This window comes from Melanerpes formicivorus, unplaced genomic scaffold, assembly GCF_026170545.1.
Source record: "Melanerpes formicivorus ecotype bairdi unplaced genomic scaffold, bMelFor1.0.p_v2 SCAF_2, whole genome shotgun sequence".
NCBI classification, from domain to species: domain Eukaryota; kingdom Metazoa; phylum Chordata; class Aves; order Piciformes; family Picidae; genus Melanerpes; species Melanerpes formicivorus.
The window spans coordinates 43418420-43436835 of NW_027142354.1; the positions used below are offsets into that span (position 1 = coordinate 43418420).

Sequence of the window (18416 nt, forward strand, 5' to 3'; positions counted from 1 at the left end):
TGGAGGTGTTCAAGAGGGGATTGGACATGGCACTTGGTGCCATGGTCTAGTCCTGAGGTCTGTGGTGACAGGTTGGACTTGATGGTCTTTGAGGTCTCTTCCAAACTTGGTGATACTGTGAGGAAAAAAATAATAGAAGTTCTGAGGTGACTCATTAGTCACACTGGTAGTTCAGAAGTGCAATATTCTTCTTTATGCTAAAACAGAACTGAGTCTAGTTTGGAATTTTAAACCTGTCAAAAACGTAAGTATGAGAAAGCTGAATGTTATATCATATAGACTTAATACTGCTGCCCTTGATAATATTTGCTAGATTTATTATGTAGCCAAGGTTCATTACCGTATTTTATGCTTCTATTTATTCATGGCTGTAGCATTCTGTTAGGGGACACTCTGAAGGTAAATTATTAACCTCCTGCAAGCACTAATACACTAAAGGATTTTTTGAAGGGGTTAACAACAGTCACTGTATCTTTTAAATAATAGACAAATGCAACCAAATAGTTGCCCTCCATTTAAAAGAGAAACAATGGGTCAGTTAGTTCTGTGCATAGAGGTTTTAATTACCTAATGCATAGTTTCAGTGTCAGGCTTGCAATACAGTATTTCATTCCTCGCTCATCTTTATTTTACAGTAGCTACCCTAGCAAGCACCAATAGAGATAATGGATTTCAACTCTTGTGTCTACGGAAGAAAGAATCTGCTTTCCAGACACCAGCTGATGTTTTCTGAAGTGTAAACTTCAGGTGTGTTGCAAGACAGATTAGCCAGGAGATAGTATCTTGTAATTTGAGTAGTCCAGAGTACAAATACATTCCCAAGGGAATGAATTTTTATATCATCCTATGTGTTCCTTGTTGTTTTGGAGGTATGCTACACATTTTGAAGAAGCTCTTCTGGAAGATGGTGCTGCCAGTTCGAGAACTGAAATAATTTTTATTTCCTGCAATATTTCTTCTTCTTCCTTTTCCTTTAATCTAAAAAGTGACATTCTGGCCAAATGCATGTCTGCAAAATAGGACAGATTTCAAAAGGCTGCAAATTCACAATGTGTCTAGGACTAATGGAGAAACAATTGACATTTAAATGAGAAAGAATGCAGAAATCGGCATTTGTATTCTCAAATCAGAAATGAAACAAAAAGGAATAGGAACACTTATGAAATAAACAACCTTTGGAGTGTTTCAGGCAACATGTTTTCAGTAAAATTTTTTTGTAATGTTATCATTCCCTGGACAATATTCTTGCCCATTTAATTCCCTTTGATTTTGAACATAGAAATAACACAAAAGGCTTTTGCCATATCTTCAGTAGTAAACTTCAAGTACTTGCAGAGTTTGTGTAGTGGTTCTGGTCAGCAAATAACTGATGCATGGATATCACTGAATATAGCAGGGTAGTCTGTCAGAAGTGCATGCTCTGTTGCAATGACTTTACCTTTTTAGAAAACAGTATTACAGTGAAATTAAGGCAGGTGGAAAACTTAATAGGATATAATCCCAAGTCTTCTGATAATTAAGACACATCCTCAGTTGCCTTCAGCAGGCCTTCGTTTTGGCTATATACTGCAGGAAAAGTTTATTAGTGAGCAGGTAATCTTTAGCTGCAATTAGAGGGGAAAAAAGGTAATTAAGTATGTTATGCCAAGGAAGAAAAGTAGTTCTTAGTAAGTCTCAATTGTACCAGCAACCCTAGCCTTCAGTACGTGGTGCAGTAACAAACAGCAGTAAATATAATTATGCTATTCCTTATGGTAGTGATTTTCTAAATCATGCACATCTGCTACTCTGGAGTGATCTGCCAGCTCTGGGGAAATATCACTTAGCAAAACATGCAATGCACACAAAGCAATTTCCAGAAAAGTTGTTTGCTAAGCTAAATCCAACATGTTGGATGTAAGAAAGCTGTAGATGAGAAAATCCTAGCAGCTGATGTACCTTCAGACATGACTGATACTGCCGTGTGTTATAATTTGGACCCTTCCAGTGATGGTAAGGCATAAAAGTGACCAAAAGATTTTTCACAGGGTGGAACCAGGTGAACAACTAAAGGAGTGTCTTAAGCACAGACATAACCATGTCTTGCTAGTTTGTATGGTTTGTCTCTTTATGCTCTCTTTTTAGCTTCTTAATTGATCTTTCTTGCTGTCTGTATTATCACTTAACATCCTTACATTCAGCACATGCTTAAAGTTAGAGGCTTTGGACTTCAGTTTTGCAAGACCAGGACACTTGTATGCAGAGCAGGCCATACACATGCATGAGAGACATTGTCAACAGGGTTCTCTGAACACTCTGAAGAATCTGATGGGGTTTTTTTAAATGGATGCCATCCAGAAAGTACTGCTCAACCTTGTTGTTTTATTACATTCACAGCGTTGTGGCAAATGTTTTAATAAGCATTGCAGAAGAGCATAATTCTGTCTGGGCTTACAGGTGGACCCAGGTTTTGTGATAAAGCTTGGGGGGGTTGACCAGGATAAGATGATTAACTTGACACTGTCCTCATATATTCTGAAGTCATGGATAGCAGGTTATGGAATCCTAATGTGAGGTGTTGTCTTTTGATTAACTTTTCATCACTTTCCTGTGAAAACCAGTATTATGTTAAGCATTGCTAAGCATCTATACACTGTTTCTATTAGCTGGTATGTCTGTGTTGCAGATAGAAGAGGCCTAGGGAAAGGCATGCTTATGCTAGGATTTACATGTCTGTTATTGGTCTCAGCTGGTGGCTGTGCCCTGCCCAGCATTATTTTCTATGATGTGTTTGTGTGAAGTTCCTGTACCTCTCTAAGTCAACAGCAAGCTAAAGTTTAAGTATGTCTTTCTGAACACAACTAAGGCACATTCCTGAACCTAGTCTGCTGAAATGATGGGGTTTTGTGATGAGGATGTAGGATGGTCATAGCTGTAACTTCTAGGACAACTCTTTCGGCACCTCTGGGAATTAATTGGTTTGTATGCAGGGCCCTATGAGGCTCTAATATCTGTGCTCTAGAGCTGGGCTGAAGTGCCAAAATCTATTGTGCAATAGACAGAAGAATACTCTGTCTCCATCTTTCTCATCACTTTTGTACTTCCCTGTGCTTTCTATCCTGGAAACCTGCCTCAAACAGAACTGAAGAGTTATTGCTCATGGTACTTTCATGTAGATTTTATGAGAGAAGACTCCTGACAGATGTCATTATGTGTGACATAGTCCAGGTCCCACAGACATCCTGAGCTTTTTGCCTCTTAGCAAATTAATATAAGGCTTCAAGCATGTCTGGGAAAAAAGTGGCAGCTGAAGTATTATTATTCACAGTCTATATGCTACCCTGAGGAACATTCCCAAAAGAACTAAGAATCCCCAAATGGGATTTAGACAGAGTCACTGTCTTTATAGTCCTGAAAATTTTGGCTTAGCTATTGCCAGATGTTGAAAGGCAACTTCATTCTACAAACCGTTCCTTGAAATTCCCCAGACATGCTCAAGATTTGGCTCCATATGGCCCTTGAGCAATCCTGTGTCAACAAGGCTGATTAGCAACAGAGCACCTGCAAGTTGTATGGGGTGACTAGGTGTCAATGCTGATGTTTCCAGAGGAAACATTCTGAAAAACAGATGCTCATAGTGATAGGGTTAGATATAGTACATCTGATGAACTGAACACTGGTAAGAATGATGACTTTATAAGTAGAGTTTTCTAGTGCTTATAGCATTAGCATGGTTGTATTTCTGTATGACAGTGGTGTTCACATAAATTCTAAAGCAAATCTGTTCACTGCTAAACAGCATTGAGAATGCCCCATGCATGAAAAATACTGGCTAAAATACTGAAGCTACAGTGGAGCTAGAATATCTCTTGTTATTCAGTGGAGGAGAAAACTGTGGTGTTAAAGATGTCCTTGCCTCTGTTTGCTTTCTTGTAGGCTTATTTTCAGGGAGTAAGGGGAGAAAAAAGGAAAGTGAAAGAAAAGTAGATAAGAGTTATATTAGCAGATATCCTGGACTCACAGTGCTGGCAGAAATGGATGGAGAAGCAGGGTGAGATTTATCACAGTAAAACAATGGAAGATCTAGACTAAGACTCACAAGATTTCCTTGAATTTGGAGGCAGCGCTATTATCAGTTCTTTCCGTAATACATTCTGTTTATCTAATCTGAAAGAAAATGGTGAAATGTAAGTGTGTTAGTAAAACAACATGAAATTCTAAGTGAACTGCTAGATGAATGATATGTTAAAGTATAATTTGAACCAGCTATGCCATAAACTGGATTTCCTCACTTCACATTCTCATTCACATGATTGGCTTTTCCATGTGGATTGAAAACATTGGGAGGAGGTACTGTTTTCTGACACTGAGATACAGCCATGATCAAGAGCTCTGACAATCATATTTTCCATGTAAAACACCTGACTGCAGCAGGTACACTATATGACATGGAATATGGAAAAGCTACATGGACTTACTCATATGCGTCAGATTTTATGACTGACATGAAAATGCTTATTTTATCCACACCATATGGCAGTTCAAGACACATTAAATAGCCTTTTTCTTCTGCCAGGATTGGCAAAAGCCCTAATCCAACTGCAAATTTCTATACAAAATCAGCAGGCTCTAACAAAATGACACAGTCACAATTCGGCATGCTATCAAGTGATGGCATTACAGCCATCCATCTGCCATGCGATGGAGAAAAAATTGTCTTAAAGCAGCAGCCACCATTTTACATGATTCTCGTTTTGTTTCCTGTAGAACAGAGCTAAGTTGATAAATGAGGTACTTTCCAGCACAAATGACCTTAGTTTGCACATTGCTACGAAGTAAAATTGCTTTCTGACCCTGTGTAAATTTCAGAGCTAGTGCGGATTTGGAAATGTTACTCAGAACATAAGCTAAGAAGAGCCAAGTGCTAAGTCTCAACACTTGTAACATCATAGTAGAATCATAAGATGCTAATGAGCACCAGGATTTACTTGTATCAGATTTACTATTGACCTCTTCAGCACAACATCTATAAAATAGATAGCCCAAAGTAACACTAGATCAAGTGCTGTTTCACAGATTTAATCAACCAGATCACTTATGCTGTTAAACTGGCTCTGTTTAATTGTTTTTATTATTTTTATCATTTCATTAATAGGAGACTCTGAAATATGTTGCCTATACTCCATGGGATTAGCAGGCTGCCTATAATCTGTGCTATTGGCATAACAAAAATGTTAATACAATTTCCTTTGGGAATGCTGAAGCAGTTTAAAATGGCCTGTGACAAAGGCCTAAACTCCATTTCAGCTACTGCCTTGATTTTAGTGTTCTGGAGGTTTTTATGAAACTAAAGTTAAGGTTGCAGTTACCCTTGCATTAGTGTTAGTCATCAGCAGAGAAGTTTGGAGTGCCTCATTTTTTCTTTTTTAAGGTCTTGTAGATTTCTACCAAACTGGATTATGCAACACTGCTAAGAAATGTTCTGTATGCAGTGATGTTTGCAGTCATCTTTTTAGCATTTTTTTTAATACCACAGGGCCCTGAATAACTTAATATTTGCTCTTCTAAGAATATTTTTTTTAGGCCCCAAATGTACAATTTAGAGTAAGATTTGATGTTATGTTGTTCCATAAATATTTCTATCAAAAAAAATAAAAACAAAAGGCAGAGTGTTTTCATGCCATTTGGCTCTCTGATACATACACTCATATATATAGTTATGCTAAACTTAATATGAATTTATGAAAGGCAGGCATGTGCTAAGAAATGCTATGTTCTGAAGAAATATGGGAAAGCCCCTGATATTTATAATATGAAGTCTTGATTTATCAAAGAAAAGCATAACAGAAAGGGAGGCTAAATATTGCTTGCTCTATGCATTGCTCCCTGGGAAGGAGATCTCTTCCTGTGTCATACTTCTTAATGTTGTACTCAATAGTATAAAATGATGCAAAATATGAAGGACAACAACTGAAAAATAGGCTTAAAACTGGTCTAAAAAGTGACTCAGGCTCTCTTAACAAAGTTTATGACTTCCCCAGTGTCATTATTTTTCATAATTATAAAGCCTGTTTCTGGTTCCAACACATAAAATGCTGGAAATGGAATACTAGAAGACTTTAAAATTAACTGTACTTTGTAAATCTGTTAACTCAGTAATTTTTGTTTGTTCTAGGGCGTAGTAGTTTAGTAAAGTGAAAATGTTGCTACTGGATCCCAGTAAGATTCAGCAATAGCTACACAGGAGTCTCCATGGTTCTGGTAACAGGATTGTGAAGTGTGTTTTCAAATATGATCCTCCAAAAAACCAAATCAAACCCAAATGAACTACCAAAGCTAATTCAGCCTTCTGACTATTACCCATTGCTGGTGATCCAAGCTGGCAGTGACAAGATTTATAAGAAGGGCACCAGGACAATTAAAAAGCAATTCAAGGCCCTTGGACGATTGATTGGTGGGGCAGGAGATCAAGTGGTGTTCTGCTCAGTTCTGTCAGTGTCAGGGGTGTACACTGAAAGGAACAGGAGAACCCATGTCATCCACAAATGGCTCAAGGGATGGTTCCATCAGTGGAATTTTGGGTTCTTTGATCAATGGGCGACTTTTACCACCTGCTGGACCTAGATGGGGTGAATTTATCTAGAAAGGGCAAGAGGGCTCTAGCACAGGAGTTGGCAGAGCTCATTGGGAGGGATTTAAACTAGGTTTGAAGGGGGTGGGTGATAAAACCAGTCTCTGGAGAGGAGAGAGAGGGACATAAACTAGAGTTAGCTGAGAAATCAGCAGCCCAGCTGAAGTGCATGTATACCAATGCATGCAGTATGGGTAACAAACGAGGAACTGGAAGTCTTGGTTCACCAGGAAAAACTATGATGTAGTTGCCATTACAGAAACATGGTGGGATGATTCACACAATTGAAGTACTGCACTGGGTAGTTACAAGCTCTTTAGGAGAGACAGGTGAGGGAGAAGAGGAGGAGGGGTGGCCACGCTGTATATTAGGGAATTTCTTGCTGCCACAGAACCTTAGGTAAAGGATGAAAGGATTGAGTGCCTGTGAGTTAAAATCAGAGGGAGGGCTAACAAAACTGATATCCTGGTTGGAGTCTGTTATAGACCACCCAGGATGAAGAGGTTGATGATTTATTCTTTAAGCAGCTGGAGGCTGTCTCAAGATCATCAGACCTTGTCCTTATGGGTGACTTTAACCTGCCAGACATCTGCTGGAAACTTATCAGAGAGGAGGCAGTCCAGAAGGTTCTTAGAGTGTATGGAGGACAGCTTCCTGATGCAGCTGTTAAGTGAGCCTACCAGGGGTCAGGCCTTGATGGACCTACTGTTCTCAAATAGAGAAGGGCTAGTGGGAGGTGTGATGATAGGAGGGTGTCTGGGGTGCAGCAGCCATGAGATAGTGGAGTTTTCAATATGCAGGGAAATAAGGAGGAGCAAAACCAGAACCCTTACTTTGGACTTGGGGAGGAGAGACTTCACCTTATTTAAGCAACTAATTTGGAGAGTACCTTGGGCAGTAGCCTTTAAGAACAAAGGGGTCCAGGATGGTTGGACCTACTTCAAACAGGAACTCTTGAAGGCACAGGAACTGGCTGTGCCCACATGCTGAAAGATGAGCCGGTGGGGAAGGATACCGGCCTGGATGGGCAAGCAGCTCTTGAAGGAGTTAAGGGGAAAAAAAGAGGGTGTATTGCCTTTGGAAAGGGGGGAGGCAACTCGAGATACATTTAAGGATGTTGTTAGATCATGTATGAGAAAAATTAGAGAGGAAAAAGCCCAGTTAGAACTTATACTGGCCACTTCTGTGAAAAACAATAAAAAGCATTTTAATAAATATGAGGCAGATCATGCCTCTCCAACCTGATCTCCTTCTATGATCAGGTGACCTCCCCTGGTGGTTGTGGGGAAGGTTGTGGGTGTAGTCTACCTGGACTTCAGCAAGGCCTTTGACACCGTCCCCCTCAGCAAACTGCTGGCTAAGCTGTCAGCTCGTGGCTTGGACAGCAATACTCTGTGCTGGGTTAGGAACTGGCTGGAGGGCCGAGCCCAGAGAGTGGTGGTGAATGGTGCCACATCCAGCTGGCAGCCAGTCACTAGTGGTGTCCCCCAGGGATCAGTGCTGGGCCTCATGCTCATCTTTATTGATGATCTGGATTAGGGGATTGAGTCAGTCATCAGCGAATTTGCAAATGACACCAAGCTAGGGTCAGGTGTTGACCAGTTAGAGGGTAGGAGAGTTCTGCAGAGGGAGCTTGACAGGCTGGACAGATGGGCAGAGTCCAACAGGGTGGCATTTAACAAGTCCAAGTGCCGGGTGTTACACTTTGGCCACAGTAACCCTATGCAGAGCTACAGGCTGGGGTCAGAGTGGCTGGAGAGCAGCCAGGCAGAAAGGAACCTGGAGGTACTGGTTGACAGCCAGCTGAACATGAGCCAGTAGTGTGCCCAGGTGGCCAATAAGGCCAATGGCATCCTGGCCTGCATTAGGAATAGTGTGGCCAGCAGGAGCAGGGAAGTCATTGTACCCCTGTACTCTGCATTGGTCAGGCCACACCTTGAGTGCTGTGTACAGTAGTTCTGGGCTCCTCAATTTAAGGATATTGAGACACTTGAACATGTCCAGAGAAGGGCAACAAGGCTGGTGAGAGGCCTCAAGCACAAGTGCTATGAGGAGACACTGAGAGAGATGGAATTGTTTAGCCGGGAGAAGAGGAGGCTCAGGGCAGACCTTATTGTTCTCTACAACTAACTGAAAGGAGGCTGTAGCCAGGAAGGGGTTGGTCTCTTCTCCCAGGCAACCAGCACCAGAACAAGGGGGGACAGTCTCAAGCTGCACCAGGGGAAGGTTAGGCTTGAGGTAAGGAGAAAGTTCTTCACAGAAAGAATAATTGGCCATTGGAATGTGCTGCCCAGGGAGGTGGTGGAGTACCATCCCTGGAGCTGTTCAAGAGGGGATTGGATGTGGCGCTTGATGCCATGGTTTAATTAGTCATGAGGTGTTAGGTAATAGGTTGGACTTGATGATCTCTGAGGTCTTTTCCAACCTTATTGGTTCTATGATTCTATGAAACAAAAAACCCACAAGGCAATTTTTACTCATTGAAATTGCTCAGCATACAGTAACTATCTGAAATTGTAGGCCTGAAGGGGGGTTGTAGACAGGGAGAGGTCGGTCTCTTCTCCCAGGCAGCCAGTACCAGAACAAGAGGACACAGTCTCAGGCTGCACCGGGGGAGGTTCAGGCTGGAGGTCAGGAGGAAGTTTTACACAGAGAGAGTGATTGCCCATTGGAATGGGCTGCCTGGGGAGGTGGTGGAGTCACCATCGCTGGAGGTGTTCAGGAGGAGACTTGACAGGGTGCTTGGTTGCATAGTTTAGTTGGTTGGGTGGTGTTGGATGATAGGTTGGACACGATGATCTTGAAGGTCTCTTCCAACCTGGTTTATTCTATTTCATTTCGATTCCATTTCATTTCATTGCACCTTTGAGTACACAGGAAGGTTCAGTTGCATTTATATCAAGGATTTGTCAGCTCTGTGCTGCTGTCAGTGCTGTGATTCTAGTGAGGGCCAGTAACTGATTCTGGTCTGAGACAGATTATAGAGGCTTTGCAAAGTTTTTTGTAATTTTTGGCAAGAATTCTAAGTACTGTTTTGTACTCAGTACTAAGCAATGTTGCTCTGATTCTGAACCGCTTTCCATGTTTCTCTCAGTTGGTCATGTAGTAGAATAGAGTAGAATTAACCAGGTTGGAAGAGACCTTTGAGATCGAGTCCAACCTATCATCCAACAATATCTAATCAAGTAAATCATAGCACTAAGCACCCCATCCAGTCTCTTCATAAACACTTCCAGTGATGGTGACTCCACCACCTCCCCGGGCAGCCCATTCCAATGGGCAATCACTCTCTCTGTGTAGAACTTCTTCCTAACATCCAGCCTAAACCTCCCCTGGCACAGCTTGAGACTGTGTCCTCTTATTCTGTAAAGCAGTACATAAAACTAGTTGCATATTTTCACTGTATAGCAGCAACCACATTCAACTGTGAACTAATGAAGAAGAACTAGTGATACGTTTTATATCAGCTGTACTTTCATTTGCTGTGAACATAGGACTCACAGCCAGCCAGCCTCAAATGATTATATCAGATAGGACTGTACCTTCAGAAATGCTGTGTTTTCTGCTTGTCAAGATTTGTCCTTTAATGATGATCCAGAGGAGTGATGACCCAGAGTTCTGAAAACACGTGTCAGTTCATAAGGCAGTACACAACTGCAAAGTGGGTGCAGAATTTATGGTGTATTGTGTCGTGGAACACACCGCCAAAGAATTTAAAAACATATCATAGTTTCTGGCGTCACATCATCCCTTCCCTTTATGCTACAGCCTCATTACCTCTGATCTGCAGTGCCTGCTTTCAATAACCACAGTTATTGTCTAAATAACTCAATGCATGCAAATCCTTGCCCAGTGACTGGCTGTCCATCACTGTTAGTCATGCAAAGACTGGTATAGTAACTCTGGGCTTGTTTCTCAGGAACTGTATTTAAACGTGCCAATTACCTACTCTGGATGTTACAATAATTGTTTTTTTTTCTGATTGGCTTCTGAGTTCAGAATTCTCAAGCTATATTATACCAATGTAAATGGAATGTTAACTATTTCGTTAAGGCAAAGAATTCCAAAACTTACCTTAAAAAAAAGAAAATGAAACAAGAAACAAAAAACAAATACAACAAACAAACAACACACAAAAAAAAGAAGAGAGTTGAAGGGAGGTTATTGTGTCTTGAGTGATTTATGACTCATTTCTTTCTTTTCCAATCTGTAGTAGAGTACAGGCCATCAATGCCTTTTTTTGCAGGATTTACTCCCACATACATGTTTTCTCTTACAGTGCTTGTTGACTTGTCTCTGTGTTCAGTACTGAAATACCACAGATACAAAACCAGGGCTACCTTTTAGAGAAGAGCCTTGGTCTGTCAAGGAAAGAGAAGGTCTTGAAAAAGGGGATGACAGGAGACTGGGAGGAAGGAACAAATTAGCAGGTAAAGGGGGGAAAAGTGCTTTACGTTCTTTCATGGTCTTTACAGGCACTTTCAGTTAGTGTGAATAGTTGTGTTTCCCATGTCATGATCATCATTTCTTCTTTCTTGTAATTGTGAAGTCCTGGGCTATCAAGACCACTATCCAGCAAGTTGGTTGTTGTGGGTCCAGTTCTAGAAGGGAAATAAGTTTTCCCACTTTCATCTCTTAATGCAGAAGAAACTGCTTTCCTGGTCATTCTGCTCTGAATCTTGGTGACAGCTATGAAGCATGACCTGCACAGGTAGAACTAACCTCAAATGTTACAGATGCTTGTGTCCCCTGTATGCAGAGTCCTACATGTCCTTAATGACTCCTTTACCTTCTACAGGTAAATTGTTTGCATTATTTCCACGTAATTACTCTCATAAAGAAAGTTGTATTTGCAGAAATAAGGACTTAGTGAATTATTATTTTTTTTTTAAGATAAAAAAAGAAACAGTGATTACTTAGAAATACCTGGGGCTCTCATCGTCAGACTTCACTCAGTGACATCTGCCAGATTCTATTGTTGTCTTTTTCATTAATATCGATGTGGTGGGAGAACCTGAGTCTTTCAGTTATATATCTGTGAAAGTATATCTAACTCATCAACTTATTTCATTCATCCTTCAGAGTCCAATTTACAAAAAAAAAAGTAGAATCTTTTCCTGTATCCTAAATCAGCCTGAATTCAAATATCAATGCAGAATGAAATCTGTGCTGATTTCTCCATGATGCAACCTTTCCCTCTGTGTGTTTTTGCTTTAAATACTGTGGATGATCTCTCAAGATCAATACAAGGATTCCCGTGCCCTATAAACAACTTTTTTTCCTTATAGTTTTCCTATTTGTTTGTAGTAGATATATTTATGTATCCCAGATTAAGGATAAAACATTTCAGTCTGATGAAATCTGGATCAGATGCATAGGGTGCGCGTAGAATTTGCCTGATGGCATAGCAGTGAGGTTTTCATTTAAAAGTTTGTTTATGCCTATGTTGTAAGAGAGGACAACCAGGTTTTTAACCAGTAAAGCATGTCTCTTAAAAGAATTCAGGATGTTTCTCGAGTTGCAAAGATGAATTCAGATTTGCATGAGCAAAATTCTGCTGAAATACTCCAAATGGTCAGACTCTTCATTTCACTGTTAGGTTTCTTCCATGACAGGTGCAATCCACATGTTTTTCCCGTTCTCACTCAAAAGCAAGAAAAGCAGATCTTGTCTCCTCTGAGGAAGGAGTGTTTTATAGGGGCAGCTTTTGTTTGCTGCTTGTGGTCTTTATTCCTCTTTACTTCGGTATTTGCTCCATCATTTCCCTTTGCAGAATTTCTGAAGATTTAATCTGGATCACAAACAAATGTGCAGCCAAGCTGAATTTACTTTGACAGAAAGCTGAACAGATGCAGCTGGGTCAGTGATGAAGGCCTGCCTTGGTTATAAAGGATGGCAACCAGTCTTCATACTAAATCTGTGGGATTTTGAGGCAGATTCACACACTGTAGGCGTAGTCTGAAAGTGTAAGTCTGGCAGCTCACACTCAGTGAGTCCGTGTGAGCCTGCTGCCTGGAGTCCTGAACACTATTCAGGTGCCAAAGCAGCTCTAAGCCTGCCTATTCCTCATAATGGGGAAAAATTTGGTTTACTAAGCTAGCTTCTCAGATTTGCATCACCAAATAGGTCCGTGTCAAAATGAAAACCCAAACAAACCGAAACAAGGCAACAAACATTATGTTTAGTTTTGGTGCTGGGATTTGGTTTTGGTTTTGTTTTGGGTTTTATTCATGTTTTTGTATGTTGGGTTGTGGTGTTTGGTTTTTTTAAATGTTATTTTTCAGGAGAGCAACATGTTTTTTAAGCTTGTGTTTGAGGCTAGCCAAAGAGACAGCTGAATATGACTTACATAATGTATGGGGAAGGGCCTCCTGAGGGCATTGTTTCAAGCACATCATTTTTCAAGAACTCCAGAACACCACTTATTGATATTTTAGAAGTGCACAAAAGCTTGAAACTCTGACTGGTTTGTAGCTAATTTATTCCCTTGCTGCATGTGAGACTAACTACCTTACTGACTGAGGTGGTCATGTTTTTCACCATGGGTGAAGCTCAGCTTTAGGGAAGGGTTTGTTCTGAATGGCCTGCTCTGAAATTCACAGCGAAAGAAATTAAACTGTTGTTCATGGGAGCAAGCACCTTTCTTACAGCTTTCGGTGGGCTTTATTCTTTAACAGAAAAATAACAAATGTACTTTTTTTGGAGACAAGGGAAACTACAGTAAGGTGAGAGGTATTTAGAGTTGCTGAACTGCTGCTTTTTTGAAAAATCCATCCCTCTCAGGCCCCCTTGCCACATAGAACCCAAAGTTGTTTTTTTTCTTCCTTTTTAGCAAGGAGACAGAGAGACACAATTATGCATTATTCAAACACTGAGTCTTCGGTAGAAAACTGAAAAACCTCATATTGGCTAGTGTTTTAGCAAGAATATACATAATCCTATCTTTACAAGACTTAAGTTAAAGTCTGTCTCCTAGTTCTGAGAAATTTGGTACAATCAGTACAATGCAGTCTTTGGCCTTAGAAGTGCTATTCAGATCAAAATTATTTATGCTTGTTATTTTCTGAATTGTTTCCTTAATGCTCTCTGTCTTTTCATAAGTCTTGTACAATACATTTATAAAGTACATTCCAATTGCCATTTTGCCAGTAAATATACCAAAACAAATTTCTCTAGTGTTGCAGACTTACCCTGTTGTATTACAAGAAGGCAAACCTGCAGAAGCACTCCTGTGTTTTGAGGATTTGCTCATTCTCTGTGGATCTTTAACTTTGAGAACTTTTCCCTGTAGCAGAACCACAGAAGAGGGTGAATTAGCCTGAAGTTTATACATGAATTTACAATGTCAGATATTAATCAACATTTTATTTTCAGGATACTGTTCATCTTATGATTTCTTCCATGTGGAAGAATCTTTATATGCATGCACAGTACTATTCTTCTGATTCTTTTTGGACAGTGCTGCTTATTCACACAGATCCATGCGTGTTAAAGAGAAAAATATTTATTATTGCCTGCTTTTAAAAAAATGATAGGAAGATAAGGAAATAAAAATTGCCCTCTACAACTACCTGAAAGGTGGTTGTAGCCAGGAAGGGGTTGGTCTCTTCTCCCAGGCAACCAGCACCAGAACAAGGGGACAGAGTCTCAAGCTGCGCCAGGGGAGGTTTAGACTCGAGGTGAGGAGGAAGTTATTCACTGAGCGAGTCATTGGAATGTGCTACCCAGGGAGGTGGTTGAGTCATCGTCCCTGGAGGTGTTCAAGAGGAGATTGGACGTGGCACTTGGTGCCATGGTCTAGTCATGTGGTCTGTGTTGATAGGTTGGACTCGATGATCCTCGAGGTCCTTTCCAACCTAAGTTATACTGTGAAAATGCTAATGTAGAAAACCAAGACTATCATGCACACTCCAATCATGTAGCCCACACTGGTGCTGCTATCAGTCCAGTAGTGCATGCAAGCAGAAGTGGCAGAGCAGCCACAGCATTAGTCTTGTTCTTCCCTGGTTTAGGGAAAAAAATAACCCAAACTAAAAACCAACAACAGATCTGAGCCACAGGTTTAATTGAGCTTTGGATCTTAATGCTGCTTGGACTTACACATTCTAGGGCATGGATAATATTTACCCCGTGATACCCTGTGATCCTGAACTCCATAACTTAACTGTTGGTTTTGTGAGGAAAAAAAAAAATAAAAATACTCTGTTTAAAAAAAAGTTTTTGCCTGAGAAGTTCACAGGGCATCACATGGCTCTTTTGCATGGAGAAACTGTGAGTAATCACTCACAATCCAAACTGTTCTCATTATAACTCTCTATGAGATTTTCCTTCCCTGTCATTGGATCTTTTTCAGAGTGGTGCCTATTAATCAATTTAGTCTTTCCTGATATGTGATATAGTCTGCTTTCCAGGCAGAGCTTTACTGTACCATTTTGAATGAGATGAGTAGAAGTTCTGTTTGGCTGAGAAATTTGTCTGAGCACTTGTCTTGGCCCAGAAAAGGGAGAGAGACTAATTTCTTTTGAATATTCCTGTGTTATGAAAATAGAGGCTATTTATTAACAGAATAAAGTGGATGGAATAGAAGAAAGGAGAGAGAGAGAGAGAGAGTGGGAAAAAATAGAGGGAGAAGAGGGAGAGAGAAGTGGAAAGGAATTATATTACCACACCTCTCATCCCCCAAGACAGTTTGGGTCTGTGGAGGGAAGGGTGGTGCTGCTTTGGCATGGAGGAGATGTCATCCTTGTTGGCTGTGCTTTCCTCCGCTGGAGGAGGGGAGGGTCCCTGAGCAGCCTCTTCAGCTCCATGAGTTGCAGCAGGCAGAACTTAGGACACAGAGAGAGGCTTCTTTCTGGTGGTCTACATGGTGATGTCTCTGTCCTTCTCTCTCCTGGTATTTATTTTGTTTTTCTTCAGAGCAGCATTGCCCAGGTGTTTTCCTTCTTCTGAGCCAGTAGTTGCTCATATCTTTTATACAGTTTTTTAGGTATGTGTCTATGTGGTGAATACCCATATTCCAGAGAGTATCGATAGCAGTGGCCTCTGCCCATTATTTCCAGGGCAGCTGCAGTGTGGTGAGCAATCTTTATCCTTTTCACCACCCTCCATTTCTGGGGTAGCTGATAGGTAGAGATGATCTTGTCTATGCACATTCCAGAGAGTCATTATCCAGTGGCATCTGCCCAATACACATCAGCTGTTGTCTGGGCAAGCAGCAAAGGTGATTTTATCTTTGTTGAGTCACATTGAGAGACAAGATTTAGTCTCTCACAGCACTGAAGTGTTTTTTTCCCCACATTCTTACAAAGAAAATGCCTTTTCATATAAAACACATACACAAATGCAGTGTCTGTAAGTGGAGACTTCATCTGAGTTTATGGACATGCAACATACCTCTCTTTTGAGGTTCTACCTTATCACATCTTGGAAACCATATCATCATTGGGACCAACCATTTCTGTGTGGTTTCCTTGACCAGAACCTTTAGACCATTATACAACATAAATGTGGCTGAGGAAGAGGTTTTTAAAAAAAAATAAAAGGAACCTAAGGGACAAGCAACATTTTGTTAGTTATTTTAGGTTACGTTTTTTGCCACCTGAATTATATTTTGTCTCTGGGATGAGCACTAGGACAACACCATTTGTTTTCATACTCCTGTACCAGTCAGAATTTACTGCAGCTGTTACAAAAGGTGCTCACACTCTTCTTTGTCAATTTATTGCTCTTGTTGACACCTTATCAGTACATTTTCTGTTCCCTATAAAGATAATTCTCAGGAAGAAAAAGAAATCTCCAAAGCAGTCCATTTCTGTTATAGATATATCAGGCTTAATGGTTTTCTAACAGATGAATTTATTTATTATGAATCTTCCAAAGCTATGTGCCTAAGCAAGTTGAAATCTAAGGATACTGTATATGGGAACACTATTGCTGTTTCTTATTAGCAGCATATATTACTTCTATTTTAGAGCTTTAGACCACTTCTCTGTGTACTTGTTCTTTTGTGTTGTTTTTTTTGTTTCTTGTTTTATTTTAATCATGCAGGGAGCTTTGTTGATTATTTAGGTGTGTAACAAGTGAAGCAGACTCAGGAGCCAGAAGCAACTGTATCACCCATCATGCTTTTCTCCATCACCATCCCAGCAGCTAGGCTGTATCAAGGGTAGTCCACTAACACTGCTGAAGTACTTTTTTCTAACCTTATTTCTGGGAAGAAAACATAGAAAGAGAGGTCTTAAGAATAATAAGCTATCCTCCATGACTTTTTCATTTGCAGTTATTTGGGTTAAATCAGTTCAAAGAAGTAGGAAAAGTTTTCAAGACACAAAGGTAGACAAATGCCAGTGGAGGAAATAGCAGACTTTTTTTCCTTTCTATTCCTTAAAAACTTCCCTCTGCAGTACAGGAGATTTGTGCTTTCTCTTTTGTTTTGTGTCTCTGCATAGTTAGGTCTGTATATTCTCACATACATTGCGGCACTATGGGCGTTATACATTAAGTCTCAAGGACTTGAGATTATCTCTAGCTTCATGTTATTACATCCCATCCTGATTCATTTAAGGGCACACTTATTGTTTCCCATTGAAAGCTGGTTTCTTGCTAATCATCATGCTCAGACTTTAGACACAGTGTCTTCCTCTGATAAAACAATGTCATTCAGAGGAAGATGAAATGGTAATTACAATCAGAGTTCAAGCTGGCAGGAGATGGAGCAAAAATTAAAAGTGCTAAATCTGTAGCACTTTGATTATCCGAAAAGTCCCCAAATTTTGCAGCAGAGCTGCATTTAAATATGTAGCAAAGTGGCTTCTTGTAAATCAAGTCATAATTGTTCAGCTCTAGGTTGCAGGAGCCGATTTCAATTTTCTACTTCTCTACAGAATTCTCAGCTTTGATTAAAGATATGAATAATGGTCTTCCCCCCCATTAAATACACAGTCAGGAATAAAAAGAAATGGCTACATATTCAAGATGCATTGTACAAAGTTGCAAAATACATGTAACATTGAAATTCGAGATTAAATTCCAGTCCTATAAGCATACAGTCTCATTTGTTAAAGTGTGAAATGAGAAAGATAATGACACACTCTGCAATACCCATGTCCACCTCAGATACATCTGTGGTGTTTAGTAACATTTTAAAATGGTTTAGATTAAGTTACTCCAGAAGGCACTGACACAAAGTTTGTCAGTGAAAGGGACAGGCAAAAACCATTTTGCTAACAGAAGCACTCATTAAAAAGGTGTGTGAAATGTGTGTTCTTCTTACAATATGGCTAGTGACCTTTCACAGGGTCTTTAGGGTTTTGACGATTGAAACAAGGCACTTCTGACCAAGGGCATGGATGTTTCTGCACAGACACGTTGAACTCCAGCAATCATGTTTATCTGGTCATTGTTCTAATTTTGTAGTATGTATGAAGTATGTTTTCATCTATACCAGATCCTGTCTGCTTCAGAGAAATTTCAGAACCATACTATCTTTTATTTCAAAAGGGACAGTGTTGCAATTATGGACAGAGAATGTGGAAAAAAACCCTCTGTTTTGCTTAAATGCTTTGTCTTAGACATGTTTAGAGACATGAATATGCTTGATTCTTGGGTGCTGCTTCTAAACATATGTTGGTGTAGAAGTTAGTGAAGAATGTCAAGAGGAGTGCAGTCTTATGAGTTCACTGTATACATTAACTTCTCAGTATACTGCAAGGTAATATTTGCGATCTTTAGGTAACTCCTATTTCCTTGCTGCACAAGTTTCTGTGCAATGTGCCAGAGTCACAACTGTGCAGCCCTGCACCCAGTT

At 40.3% G+C, this 18416-nt stretch overlaps 1 long non-coding RNA gene across 1 annotated transcript; it reads right to left on the reverse strand.

The window, feature by feature from the left end:
- Positions 1-995: 995 nt before the first annotated feature.
- Positions 996-10184, reverse strand: LOC137445820 (uncharacterized). Its single transcript, XR_010988494.1, has 3 exons — positions 10153-10184; positions 4079-4146; positions 996-1009 (listed from the first exon to the last, which is right to left on the reverse strand). It is a non-coding gene; the product is annotated as an uncharacterized lncRNA (long non-coding RNA).
- Positions 10185-18416: the final 8232 nt, after the last annotated feature.